Source organism: Pelobates fuscus, chromosome 2 (genome assembly GCF_036172605.1).
Source record: "Pelobates fuscus isolate aPelFus1 chromosome 2, aPelFus1.pri, whole genome shotgun sequence".
In the NCBI taxonomy this organism is placed as follows: Eukaryota; Metazoa; Chordata; class Amphibia; order Anura; family Pelobatidae; genus Pelobates; species Pelobates fuscus.
The window spans coordinates 184299463-184314843 of record NC_086318.1 but is presented as its reverse complement, the minus strand read 5'-3'; the positions used below and the strand labels follow the sequence as shown (position 1 = coordinate 184314843).

At 38.3% G+C, this 15381-nt stretch overlaps 1 protein-coding gene across 3 annotated transcripts in view; it reads left to right on the top strand.

The window, feature by feature from the left end:
• The window catches only part of FILIP1 (filamin A interacting protein 1), a 240284-nt gene that overhangs the window by 51449 nt on the left and 173454 nt on the right, over nucleotides 1–15381 (top strand). Inside the window, exon 1 of one of the 3 annotated variants that reach the window (XM_063443001.1) lies at nucleotides 2155–2649. The exons of the other annotated variants lie outside the window; for them this stretch is intronic. The gene's annotated coding sequence lies outside the window, so the exon portion shown is untranslated. Of the gene's footprint in view, nucleotides 1–2154; nucleotides 2650–15381 lie in introns of those variants that run through there. 3 annotated transcript variants of the gene reach the window in all.

Genomic DNA, 15381 nt, shown 5'->3' with positions numbered 1-15381 from the left:
TCTTTATAGTTTTTGCATAAATGGTTTCCCCAGGCCTGCTTTGTTTTTTATTATTATTATTATTATTATTATTAGAAACAAAGTGTTTCAATTACAAAGTCTACACCAGGTCACATATTGGAGCAACTATCGTTCAGAGCAGACTTCACTGCTCTATACCTGTGAGTGTGTCCTGTATTTTAAAGTATATTCTTTCACTTTACAGTACTGCTCTATATGTGTTTTTCTTTCTTTCATTTTATATGAATACCGATTTGGAGTCCGAGTCTACCATCATTGTCTTACTTACTACAATAGATATTTGAGTGTAAGTAAAGTAAGTTGCAGTTTACAGTATTTTTGCACAGAATCACTTTTGTATTCATTTGTTTGCACTTATTTCACTAATAGTATGTAATACAATGTTATTGTATCTAAGGACATGCACTTTTGTTTAGGTGTACAATGCACTGCTGCAAAAATACATGCACTTTGTTTTTGTTTCATAAAGTGCACATTAATTTCTTTTATTTACTTGTTTGTATATACAGTGGAACCTCAGAACTCGAACTTAATCAGTTCCTGAAGGCTGTTCGAGTCTCGAAGTGTTCGAGAACCGAATCAACATTTGCCAAAAGAATTAATGTAAAATCGATTAATCCGTTCCAGATCCCCAAAATTACAGCATTTTAAATTTATATGTATGCATTTAAAAATGCAGAGATCATGCTAATAATAAGCACCTTACATTTATTTGAGTGGTTCCTGCCTTTCAACTTGCTAAAAATTTACTGTTGTCCATTATTACAATTATTTATAATAATTATCTGACTTGAAAATGAGACATGACACTTTGTTGTATGTTCGGGTACCGAAGATCGTTTTCATGTCGAGACATTTGGCTCTTTGTTGTATGTTCGGGTACGGAAGATCGTTCGCGTACTGAGCAATTTTTACTTATGGCTCTTTGTTGTATGTTTAAGTACCGAAGATCGTTCGTGTTCTGAGACATTTTTTACTTAAAAATTTTGTTTGACTTCCGAATTGTTCGAGAACGGGTCAGTTCGGGTTCCGAGATTCCACTTTGTGTGTATATATATATGCAAGGTGTGTGTTTTATTTAAATCACCTTTAAACCATGACTATGGTTTCCAATCAAAGAGCTTCCAGTTGGAAGTCTTTTTTTTTATGGCATAGCAGCAGGGAAACAAGCTAGTAAATACCTTGGCGTAAATATCTTTCAAAACTAGACACAAACCACACTGGGATGTAATAAATTGACTACTACAAGTGCAGTGTTATAGATATAGTCTAAATTTAGGCAAAAATATCAATGTTCAAAAATCTAATTTTGCCATTTCGGCTAGTTTAAGTTTGCACTGAAACTTTATTACCAGTGTGCTCCACACCCACAATTCAATTTTGTTAATAATTCCTATATTTGTTTTAAAACCGTGTGGAAGTAATTACGAAAAAAAGAGTTTGTGTACTTAACAAATTATAACAAATGTGTTTTACTTTGTTTACTTAACAAAGTTTGCATAACAAATGTATTTAAAAGAAACTTCAGTCACTATAACAACTTCTGCCAGGAAACCCCCTGGTGCTTTCTTACCTTAAGGGGGATAAAAACATTTATGAACGGTTTAGCCTCCAGCGCCAGATCTGCAGGCCACCCATCGGCATATGGCTTTTGGAACTCAGTACCAGGAAGCACGGAGTGCCTCTAAGCAGGGAGCGCGGCTAGAGGCTGGGCTAATCCAATCAATAGCTCACCATTCATAAAAAAAGTATGAAACACAGTTTCAGAAACTGGATGCCGTTGGCGGAACTTGAGAGCACCAAGGGGCCTTCTGGAACCATAACAACTTCATTTAGATGAGTGTTCCTCTAACAAATATGTGTTCATTAGGTGTTAGAAATAAAATCAAATATAGAAATTCACTCTTATTTATTCTGCAACTGGGCACATCCACCCTAGCTGCTTGCCAATCATTGTTATAAGCTCTGTAACATGGAATATGTTGGAACATAAAAAGAAGAGTAAGCTGGTAAAATCACCTATACTGGCAGATCTTGGGTTAATCATGCAGATTTCCATAATCACTGCAGCAGGCCAGTATATGCACTTGGGAGTGTCATCTTCTGATAGCTATTTTACAACAGAACAAGAATGCTCTGGAACTGTCAGCTGTTGACAAGCTAGTCTGCTTGAGAACATCAGTTAAATATAGCACAGCACAAACTTCTCAACAAAGAATCTGCCTTAACCCTGCCTGGCCAGACCAAAAAAAAAGAGGAAACATTATCTCAGCCTTACAGCAAACACCAACAGCACCTAGTAACTGTTTCAAGAAGAAGAAAAAAAATGCTTGTATCCCAAGCTGTGGGTAGGAAGGAGCCTGTATGACCTCCTACTTGTCTGCCTGATCTATGGGAAGAGGCTGCAATCTCTGACACTAGTCTGGCTGCACAGTCTCAGCAGCCTGAGAGCCCTGCTCTGTTGTAGTGTACGCATTGTGTGTGCTTTGTCAGTGTTCAGTGTTTCCATTGGGCTGCTGAGCTTTATACAGTTACAGTGAGTTAACAATCTCTGGCTTTTAAAGACTAAAAGGGAAAATCCACTGAGTGACATCGGATATATTCACTGGTCCTGTACACAGCTATCAGGTAGGACAGCATATCTAACATTTCTTATAGCTTAAAATTGCCTTTAACAGGTGATCTATATATATTTTTTAATTCTAGAATTTGTAGTTTCTTTCTTTTTCTTTCTTCCTTTCTTCCCTTCTTTCTTTCTTTCTTTCTTTCTCCATTATTTAATTATATCTAAGTATATCCATATAAAGGAGTAACATATGATCACATTAAAAAGTTGTCTAAGTTTTTTGTTTTTTAACTTGTGTAATGGAATACATTTTCAGTATTAACAGCTGTTTATATTTAGAATTAACCTATTAATAATACAATTTCCACTTTTAAAGTGATAGTGCTAAAAAAAACAACAACACATGTATTGCCTGGAATTACCTTGGCTCAAAGTCCTGCTAGCCACTGTCTAATTGCAAGACCCATTTCAGCTGTCATTACTTTGTATATTAATCAATTTTTTTGTACAAAAATACAAAAGGTATGATTGATTTTTTAAAACTAGTAAGTATAGCTCTAGAAATGTGTGCAATATATGTATGCTGTGAAAATAGTTATTCAAATGTTTGGATCTTTTTTAACTACTTTTTATTGGTATCCCATTAACTGTTACCATTATAAAAACAACACTCCAGTAAGAGCTGGGGGTGGATGCAGGCTGCCATTTTGTATTAGTCTAAATAGGAGTGATGCTAGTTGGAAGTTAGCCCACAAAAGATGGGGTGGTAGGTGGTTCACAAAAGGTGGCGTGCTACAGGGGTGCTATCACTGATACAGACCAATGATCTATGAGAAGATCACAATGGGGTTGAACAATTTGGGGTGGGGAAAGATGGTGAATCTGTAATACAATTTTCATCATTAGTGAGTTGCAGTAGGTAGATACACCTGTAAAGGTTGCAAGTCAGTCCAACTCAGGCCTGCCCATGAGGGGAGCTCAGCTTGAGTGTTCTTGTATGGGCACAAATGCCTGCTATAGTCTTCTTTTCAGATCATTTTTATTGCATTTTTGTTTCATACATAAGTTACAGAAACATTTTTTTTTTTTACAAATTAATACATCCTAAATATATATAAAATAATGTTTTATGATAATGTATTTTAACCATATACATATTAACATAATACAGGAAGTAAAACAGGATTATTAGTATATACAAAAAAAAAACGAATAAGGAAAAACTAAAGCTAATTTGGTGTTGGTCGAATGGAAGTTTTCACTTTATATCATATTTACTTCCAACATCCTTTTCCTACTTTCTATTGTTTAAAGCTATACTCCTGCTGTGTTTGTTGGGAATATTTCTTGGACCTTAGGACACCATGGATAACAAAATGGACATGGGTAAAGGACTCCCTAATTGGGACTGTCTAATGAGATCACAGACTGCTTTGAGTCTGTGTAATGGAGGTACTTAGATGACATCTTCAGACTCTAAGGGAGTCTCAAAAACAACATCATCAATGTATTAAGAAAGTTGTGCTCTTCTTGAAACTCCAACTTTTCCCACATTACAGCTTACTGGTCCCCCGATATAATGCAAGTTATTCAGTGAAGTATAATAAATTCCACCTACAGTTGTTATTATAAACAGTCAGCTTTGAGAAACTAAAGTATTAGTCATTACCCAAATGTTAAAAAAAAAAAGTCATAAACATGGAATACATAATTTTATTTCAAAGTAATAACCACGTACCATTGTGTGGGTGTTTCCTTGTTTCACATGAATTCGATGACACACTTCCTCTGGGGTTTGGAGAAAGACTGATCCAGTACAATAATTTAGCAGTTCTTTGCATTGTGTGATTTCTGATTGTTCTATTATACTGTTAGCTTCACTGAAAGCAATGAAAGGTTGGAAGAATTGTTCAAGTTACGGCAGTCCTATAATGCAGTTAGTTTGGCCGTGTCACATTCCATAAATTACCGTGGAGAAACCCTTACCCTTCGACTGTAATGTAAACAAGTAGCAAATATTTTATAACAGGTGTTGGTGTCATTGTGTGATGTCACGACTGTAAGGGTCCTTCTCTGTTAAAGGAAGGGGGGTATAAAAATCTAGCATGACAGGTGTTTTTCAGAAACAGAAAATAGGTCGGTTTGCCATTAAACAAAAATATAAGTATGAATTATACCCACACATGGCCGTTTTGTAATCATTTTTTTATTTTTTTTATTATAAATAACATTAATGGCATTAAGTTAAATATTTTACATTAATTGTGTATGACAGTAAACTGAATAAGCTATGTTGTGAGTGTGAGAATGATAAGACACAACTTGTGTAAGCTACTACTGACCATTGTGTGAAACATGTGCCCCCCCTTTTTGTGTCAAGCCCCTGATTCTAAATTCATACTTCCCTTACATCCCGTTCCCCTCAATGTAAGTTTTAGAATGGTTTGACTTCTTACCTGTAGCCAACCATGCACTGCTTTCTGCATCTCTTGGAGCTACAAGCATGCATCTCATGGAGCCACATTACCATGGTCGGAGCGTTGCCATGGTAATGTGCAGCAATGCTCCGACGAACATTCTCGCGGGAGGTACGATCGGCCCCCAGGTACTTTCTCCCTCCCTCTCCTGCTGCCCTAGTTCCTCCCTCCCTCTCCACAAGCGAAGGGCATTTGGGCTGATTAAGGAGATCTTTGATTTCCCCACCAGCCGAGGGGGCCCAAAGCAACTGAGCAGGGCCGGCTCTCCATGGGCCAGCAGGGGAGATCAAAGGACCTCCCCTGTCGACCTGTGCCCATGGGCAATGGTGTGGGGCCAGGGCAACTGCCCAGCGCGCCCATGCGGAATAATGGCTCTGGCGTTGCATCTGGCTCATGAAATTTCACTTTACTCAGGAAGCGCCACGTGCTGCCCAGTAGCTGATTGGCTGAGAATGGTCGGCTGATGATCTCAGCCAGTCAGTGACTCCCCATTCACAAAACTGGCTTGGAAAATGTATGTTTATTTAACCTCTTGAGGTAAGTGCGCCCCCGGGGGCCTCCTGGGACCATAACAACTTCATGTATATGAAGTTGTTTTGGTACTTGGAGTGTCCCTTTACCTGGTTGCTTGCCAAGACTAGCATTCAACAGTGTTTTCATTTAAGAACAAAAAAAGCTGCTTTACTCATTGTACATAACAGCATTTAAAAGGCAAAGTTGAAATCAAATCTTCCTTTTGTTAAAGAGCCGTTTCTAAAAAGGTGACAGACCTTGACGTTTCTAATGGTCTGGGAATGTGTTTATACTGTGACATATACGTGCTGCAGAGATTCTGTAACTGGAACAGGGTAAATTACAAGTAATGTAACGTGTGAATTACCACTAAATATGATAACTTTACAAGTGAAGTTTTACCCTTTCATGACAGATGAGGTGCTAGGCCTGTCATGATATCACAGGACTTACCTAGCCCCTTGTCATGAAAGTGCTGTAATGGCCTGGCTTTATATTTATTTAGTTAGTTCATTATTAATGTTCAACACAGATATTGAAAACATAGGTTTTATATATATAAACTTGCCAACTCATCATAAGCATAAAAGATAAAAGAGAGATTTATAAAATCTAAAAAATTATTTTTATTTTTTTTTTAAATGAAAGTTTCCTGTACCACATCCTATCTGATGAAAGAAGCTTTGGATTCCCAGACTGTCTCTATGCTGAAAGGTAGAAGTCGTTATTTTCACTCGGGAAATTTAAATACTGGAAAATAGCTATTTTTTTCCCCCATTAATATTGCATTAGTAGAATTATTACGTTTGGAGTCAACAGATAAAATGCACTCAAATATGGTGAACATGTTTCTAGCTTTTCAAAGAAGATACTACTCTTTAGTTGCTTTTAGTAATGTTAAGTAGTGTGTCTGAGTTCTGGGATTGAGTTAATGTTTTAGTTGCTAAGTGGTCCATTTCAGTCATTGGGTCCTAAGAGCCTTATGTTTTAACCCTTTAAATACCAAACAAAGTGGAGATTCATTTATCAGCAAGATAATGACTTACCAGCAGAGCACATAAGAAGGCACCGGCAATACGTGGTTGACAGTTTTGTGTGGCTGGGTGTTATCCAGTGATCTGAATTTTATTATTAAATAATGAATATGGTGCTCTGAATGAAAAACTGTATTCTTTCAAATCACATGAGAGTCTGGAAAAGCATTGTTAATAAGGGAGGGCCGTCAGAAGAAGATGGGAGATATTGTTTTTTAAACATTGATCTGTTTGTATGAAGAAACTAGGTGGCTGATGAAGTTTCCATTCTGGAGAATAAGTACATTCATGGGGTACACCAGGTGTCCATGGAGGGTATGGCAAGGGGGAAGGAGAATATAGTTTTCAGGGTCACTGTGCAGCTACATGCTGCCTTTTTCTAATAGCAGCAGGTGCTTTGGGATTTCTGTTGGCACGGTACTGCAGGAGTGACACACCAGATAGAAATTGTGCAGGGTAAAATCTCAGGTCCCAGCACTGTGTGGGTTTGTGTATAGCCTGGTGGCCCGCAATCTCAATGTTCCCAAGGCCTGGACTGCTAACCAGGATGTTTCCCAGTGGATCTGGGTTCTACCAGAAGATGTTTATAAATGACCACAAGATGAGATAGTGCTTGTGGCATGCATACAACACACTGGTTGCGATTAATAGTAATTAGTCAAGGGAATCAAATTGTTGTGTGTTATACATTGTAATTCAAGCAGTCTCCATCTGTCAAATCCGTGTGGTAGGACCAGTGGTGATAGGAGAGAAAATCGGGCCCTGATGCAAGAATTTTTTAGGCCTCCCCCCTCTCGCAAGGATCTCGCAATGCTTTGCCAGCTGGCGATCTACCATTTGCCCATCCTTGCAAGGTTGTATTTATCACTGAGCATGTTTGTGTGTTTGAATGTAAGTGTGCTGTGTTTCTATGGAGAATGTGTGTGTGAATGTAGGGATCAATTTGTATGTAGTGTTATGTGTTTTTATGTACTGTTGTAAAAGTTTAGTAAAAGATACACAGACATATAGATTGACACACTGACACCCATGCAAGTACACAGACACACACTAAAACATATACAGATATACACACATGCACATGGAAATACACGCATTAAATACACATATAGGTACACAGACACACTGACGCACATGCAGATACACAGACACATATGATGACACATTGATAAACAGAATGACACATTCAGATATACAGACACAGAGATTGACACACATATACACAGACTGACACACAGATACAAACACTGACATACATACAGATGCATATACAGACATACAGATAGATACACAGACACACACAGATACACACATACAGACACACACTGACGATATGCAGATACACCCACACTAGCACACATACAGATACACAGATACACATATACACACACTGAAACACATGCAGATACACAAGATGACACACAGATACATACAATGAAACACATTCAGGTACACACACACAAACAGAATGACACACAGATACAAAAATCCTTGAGAGAGTTGTGTATGCGAGATTGACAGACTTCCTCGAATCCAACTCTCTGCTTGACCTGCTTCAGTCTGGATTCCGCGCTCGTCACTCTGTTGAAACTATCTATAAAGGTAGTGAGTGCCCTGTGTGGGTGAGATGAGTGAACCTTGTTTGGGGCACCGTCTCTTTATAAGGCTTTAGCTGGTAGCCCTTTTAGAAGTTCTGCGTTGTGTTTTTGTACTGTTTTATTTTGTTACAGTTCATATAGCTGCCTATTGTGATGTTTTATATTTTATAAATTGTATGCTAGAATTTCTAAAATGTACTTCATAAAAAGAAGTCAAATAGCAACAATTAGTTTTTTAGTATATAAATATAATAATACATTTTAGGTTCCATTGATGAACAATTGCTTCTATGACAGTGATGGCAAACCTATGGCACGCATGCTACAGGTGGTATGCTGAGCCCTCTCTGTGGGCACGCGGCCATAGGTCGCGGGGGGGGGATGCTGGTGCCGGTTGGCAGCAATGCAAAGTAGGCACCTGCTTGCCCAAAATGGCAGGCGCCTACTCTGCTTTAATATTGGGAGGACCTGTAGCAGGTTGTGTGGAGCGTTGCCGTGCGTTACCATGGCAAAGTTCCACAGAGCACTCTGCGTGCAGAAGGACAAGAGAGATGCAGCCAGAACCTACAAAGAACTTACCACCACCAGACCACCAGGGCTGGCTGTGTCCACCCCTCCTTCACCAAAGGTAAGAAGACGGGGGGGTGGGAGGGGGTAAAGATTTTAATAATGTATAGGTCAGGATTATAAAAAACAAAACAAAAAAAAACATATTTGCTACCTGCAGCACCCCCCTCAAATGCAGAACCTTCCCCCCACACGAAGCACCCCTCCTCCTCCACACACAGCACCCCTCCACACACACACACACACACACACACACAGAACCCCCCCCCACTCACAGCACTCCTCACACACAGCACCCCTCAGACACACACACTCCGCACCCGTACACAAACACATACACTGCACCCCTCAATGCAGTTTGTGTGTGTGTGTGTGTGTGTATTCAGCAGTCTGTATGTATTCAGCAGTCTCTGTGTGTGTATTCAATAGACTGTGTGTGTGTATTCAGCAGAATATGTGTGTTTATTCAGCAGTATGCGTGTGTACTCAGTATTCTGTGTGTGTGTATTCAGCAGTATGTATGTGTATTCAGCAGTGTGTGTATTCAGAAGTCTCTGTGCGTGTATTCAGCAGTCTGTGTGTATGTATGTTTGTTTGTGTGTGTGTATTCAGCACACTGTGTGTATGTATTCAGCGGCCTGTGTGTACTCAGCAGTCTGTCTGTGTGTTCAGGCTTAATTGCTGTGTTGGCACTTTGAGCAAAAATTAGTTGGTATGTATTGCGTTGGGCACTCGGACTCAAAAAGGTTCGCCATCACTGTTCTATGATATAGTTTCAATCTTAAATTTCAGATTCTATATTACCACCATATTATTTTCCTGCTCACGTATAATGTATATTTAAGATGATCCAATGTTTCACTTGGATCTACATCTCTAAAAATAAAATAAAATATTATGCAGTTTTGTTCTACACTTTATTCTTTCTTTACAAAAATAAAATATGGTCTGTTTCATTTCAAATAGATACTGACTTTTAACAGTGATTTATTTATTTTTTATTGGGAAAAGAGCTTGAGTAGATGACAAAATTTTTTTATTATTGTATCATTCAAATGACTGTATGTACTTGTATTACCCTATGGGCAGATTTGTTTTCTCCTTGTTATATAAGTTTGATCAATAAAGAACCAATCCATATAAAGAACATAATGTTCAAGGCATCTATGCTTCTATAGCAAGGTTTTCGACGCCCTATTATTAGAATAGTAAATCACTTTAGCATTGACCAACTTGAAGCAGCTTAAAATGACTTTGGGCCAATTATATTCATTAAAAATATATATCTTTTTTTTATTCTAGTAGGTCACAAAAATAAATGTTAGCCACATTTGCTATAAAACAGAGACCTGTTGCAATAGACGTTATAAAAACATGCTAGATAGCTATTGCATGCATGTGTGAATGCATGTGTGAATTTCAAGGAACTGTATGTTTTCAGTAAGCATTACTATTACATTAAGCAGTCCCAATTCACCGCCCATCATCTAAAAACCTGATAATTTTTCTGTCCATGTCATGTAATAAATCGCCTTTGAGCTCTGTGCTTCATTCTGTGACTATAACAAGTCTATAAGATAAACACGGTTGCCCTGCATAGGTTTCTACAGAAATCTCGTGTTGTATCATTCTATTTTTGGTACAAGGACAGGACATCCCTCTGTGTCTGTTTTTTTCGTTCTGTTTCTCGAGAGCCTCTGTAAGGTTTGCCAGTGATTAAAAGAGTATGTGTAATCCAAATATGGAAACATTTTAAACCTATCGAAGTGACTTTATGGATTGCTCTTTCTTATTGATGAACATACATGAAACTATTCACATGTGCACCTGATGTTCCAGAAATCAAAGAACAAAGGTTTATATTCCAGACATCAGATAATTCACCATGAGCATTACTTATTAAAGAGGGAATTTGTGGTAGATCATTCACTGCAATTTGTGGACTTCTGTAGGCTGCAATTCAGGTGAATTACAAACAATTTTAACAAACTAAACTGCTAATTTACACATTTAACAGAAATGCTTCTTACAGCAGATCTGCTACTTTTGGAGGTCTTTGCATATTTTAAAATAAATTTGAAATAGATTATCAGCATATAATTTAAAATAAATTATCATAATGTTTGAGCCACGGATCGCAAATCTTGTGGGAGATGTGATAAACTGTGGCAGACATTTTGTCCTTGTCCTTGAGAGCTAATTTAGATGAAACAAGTGTTCATTGCAGATAAAAAGTAAAGAGTGGTCTGATTTTGCGAGCCAAGAACCCAGTTAAGAATAAGCAGATAAAGGAGGTAGAGGGAGAAAAATAGAGAGGAAAGGTAATAAATTGTAGCACATTGCAATCCAAATGGCACCTCTAAATCAGCAATTTAGGCCTGAATTTTGGCACCCCGATAGTGATTGGCTGCAGTTTGGAATTTAGTGAATAAACTTCAAATAAGACACAGAGGTGGATTAGCAGGGAGAATGCTATGCCAGCATCTATAATCCATCTGTAATATAGGTGTAAAGGAAAAATGAGCTCGGCCGAAAAATAAGAATGAAGTGAATGCTATGATGTAAACAAGACTGGATTGTTTAGAAATCAGTTGTGAAGAAATGGTTAGTCAGCTGTTACTCAAAAACGCTTAACAAATACACATTTCACATTGCACTCATAAATCTAACACATTCACTACACAAGGCCTATTGCTTATTTATACTTGGGAACCAAAGAGAAGGTGGTTTAAGGACCAAACTTCTGGAATAAAAGGGAATCATGACATGTCACACATGTCATGTGTCCTTAAGGGGTTAAAGCAATAACTGAGATAGCTGGTGGCAGTAAAATAGAACAGGTTAATATTGGTGGTTCTGCAGAATGGAGGGACAGGCGATGTAGACTTAATTATACAACCTTAATTTCATTAACTGCAAAGGACACCATGCATATTGGTTTCTATCATATCCCCCCTGTCTCGTCTTTCCTCCAAGCTATGCATGTTAAGTTCCTTTAACCTTTCCGTGTAAGTTTTATCCTGCAATCCAGTTTAGTAGCCCTTCTCAGAACTCTCTCTAAGGTATCAATATCCTTCTGAAGATACGGTCTCCAGTACTGCGTACAATACTCCAAGTGAGGTCTCACCAGTGTTCTGTACAATGGCATGAGCACTTCCCTCTTTCTACTGCTAATACCTCTCCCTATACAACCAAGCATTCTGCTAGCATTTCCTGCCTACCTTAAAGTCATCAGAAATAATCACCCCTAAATCCCTTTCCTCAGATGTTGAGGTTAGGACTCTATCAAATATTCTGTACTCTGCCCTTGGGATTTTACGTCCAAGATGCATTATCTTGCACTTATCCACATTAAATGTCAGTTGCCACAACTCTGACCATTTTTCTAGTTTACCTAAATCATTAGCCATTTTGGCTTATCCCTCCTGGAACATCAACCCTGTTACATATCTTAGTATCATCAGCAAGTATCACCATCAAGACCTTCTGTAATATCACTAATAAAAATATTAAAGAGAATGGGTCCAGGTACAGATCCCTGAGGTACCCCACTGGTGACGAGCCCAAGCTTCGAATATACTCCATTGACTACAACCCTCTGTTGCCTGTCACTCAGCCACTGCCTTCATTCAACAATATTGGAATCCAAACTTAAGGATTGCAGTTTATTGATAAGCCTTCTATGTGCAACAGTGTCAAAAGCCTTACTGAAATCTAGGTAAGCAATGTCTACTGCACCACCCTGATCTATAATTTTAGTTACCCAATCAAAAAATCAATAAGATTAGTTTGGCATGATCTCCCTGAAGTAAACCCATGTTGTCTCTGATCTTGAAATCCATGTGTTTTTAGATGTTCAACAATCCTATCCTTTAACATGGGTTCCATCACTTTCCCCTCTTCTGAAGTAAGGCTTACTGGCCTATAGTTGCCAGACTCCTCCCTATTACCTTTCTTGTGAATGGGCACAACATTCGCCAACTTCCAATCTTCTGGGACTACTCCTGTTATCAATGATTGGTTAAATAAATCTGTTAATGGTTTTGCTAGTACACCACTAAGCTCTTTAAATAGCTTTGGGTGTATTCCATCAGGACCCATTGACTTATTTGTCTTTACTTTTGACAGTTGAAATAGAACTTCTTTCTCTGTAAACTCACGTGTAATAAATCATTTATCCTTTTTCTATAACTGTGGTCCTTCATTTTCATCTGTAAATACCGAACAAAAATATTAATTGAGGCAATCAGCTAGACCTTCCTCTTCTACATACCTTCCTTCTTTTGTTTTTAATCTAACTAATCCTTGTTTTACTTTTCTTTTCTCATTTATGTATCTAAAAAAAGTTTTGTCCCCTTTTTCTACTGACTGTGCTATTTTCTCTTCTGTGTGTGATTTGGAAGCTCTTATAACTTGCTTAGCCTCTTTCTGCCTAATCTTATAGATCATTCTGTCTTCCTCACTCTGTTTTTTTTCATAATTACTAAATGCTAACTTTTTGTTTTTTACTATTTTGGCCACATCTGCGGAGTACCACAGTGGTTTTTGAATTTTTTGCTTTTACTGACAAGCCTAATGCAATTTTCTGTTGCCTTCAGTAGTGCAACTTTTAAATAATCCCATTTCTCTTGGACTCCATTTAAATTGCTCCAGTCTGATAATGACTCCTTTACACATATTCTAATTTTAGAAAAGTCTGTTTTTCTAAAGTCTAAAACTTTTGTTTTTGTGTGGTGTGACTCAGTCACTGTTCTTATAATAAACCACACTGACTGATGATCACTGGATCCTAAACTTTCACCTACAGGTAATATCGGATACCAAATCTCTATTTGTTAACACTAAATCTAGTATGTCCTCTTTACGAGTTGGCCCCTCAACGACTTGTTTTAGAGACAATCCCAGTAGGGAGTTTAGAATATGTGTGCTCCTGGCACAAGCAGCTATTTTTGTTTTCCAATTCACATCAGGAAGATTAAAGTCACCCATGATGATAACTTCCCCCTTCATTGTCATTTTAGCTATTCCATCAACTAGTAGATTATCTAACTCTTCAATTTGTCCTGGGGGCCTATAAATCACACCTACACGAATTACTGTGTGATTGCCAAATTCTAACGTAGCCCAAACGGACTCTATGTTCACCTCACTAACTTTTATTAGGCTAGATTTTATGTTATCCTTCACATACAGGGCCACTACTCCCCTTTTCCTGGCTTCCCTATCTTTTCTATATAAAGAGTACCCTGGTATTGCTATGTCCCAGTCATTTTTCTCATTATACCATGTCTCAGTAACAGCGACTAAATCTACACTATAAGTTGCCATTATTGCCACAAGTTCATGGATCTTATTCCCTAAACTGCGAGCATTTGTAGACATGACTCTAAGCTTATCATTTTTTAACACACTTGCTACAGGCACCTTCTGTCCTTGTTTTGGGGGACAATTGGATTGATGTTTTATCACCCTTTTGCCCCCCCCCTCCAGTTTAAATACATCCTAGCAAAACGTTTGTTCCCTTTTGAGAAAGATGCAAAACATCTTTTTTGTACAGTTTATTTCCATTCCAAACAGAGCTACCATGAGAAATAAAGCCAAATCCTTGCTCCCGACACCATTCACCAAGCCACAAGTTAAAGTCCCTAATACGCATCCACCTGTCGTTCTGAGTGTTATGCACAGGCAGAACTTCAGAGAATGACAGTGTGGAGGCAACCTGCCGTATATCATTGGCAAAAACACTAAAAACTTCCTTAACCTCTGAAACCTCATTGCAAGCCAAGTCATTTGTCCCTAGATGGACACGTACTACCAATTCCCCTTCCTGCTTTGCTCGCTTAACAATATTACAGATACGTCTCCTGTCACTGTGAGCAGTAGCTCCGGGAAGACACCTTACAAGACCACCATTGTCCATCTCCACACCTCTTATGATGGAATCCCCCAACAACAACTGCTTTCTATTAAGCCTCACCACAGTCTCCAAGCCTCTCTCCACAACACCACTAGCCTCAGTTCCTCTCTCCACAACACCACTAGCCTCGGTTCCTCTCTCCACAACACCACTAGCCTCAGTGCCTCTCTCCACAACACCACTAGCCTCAGTGCCTGTCTCCATAACACCATTACACTCTGAAGTGCAGAAAATTAATTATGTAGAGCAACAGACTGTGCAACAATATGGATATTGAAGTGGTTTTAGAGACCGTACAGATGTTTGAACAGCAACTAGATGCCCACTTGCAAAAACAGAATATTCAAGGATATAATATTTCAATGTAGGGTAATAGCTGCCTGATCCAAGGATAAATCTGACTGCCATTCTGGGGTCAATAGGGAATCTTTTTCCTAGTTTGTTGCAAAATTGAAAGTGCTTCAAACTGGGTTTTTTGCCTTCTTGTGGATCAACAGCAAAAAAACAAATGTGAGGAAGGCTGAACTTGATGGACACAAGTCTCTTTTCAGCCTACGTAAATATGAAATATATACCTCAACCTAATAAATGGAGACCATTCTAATACTAACCTTTCCCTCACAGATAACAAGGGTTTCTTCTTTAAATTATTTTAGTATGTCCAGATATTTGCATGCCTTTGTTCACC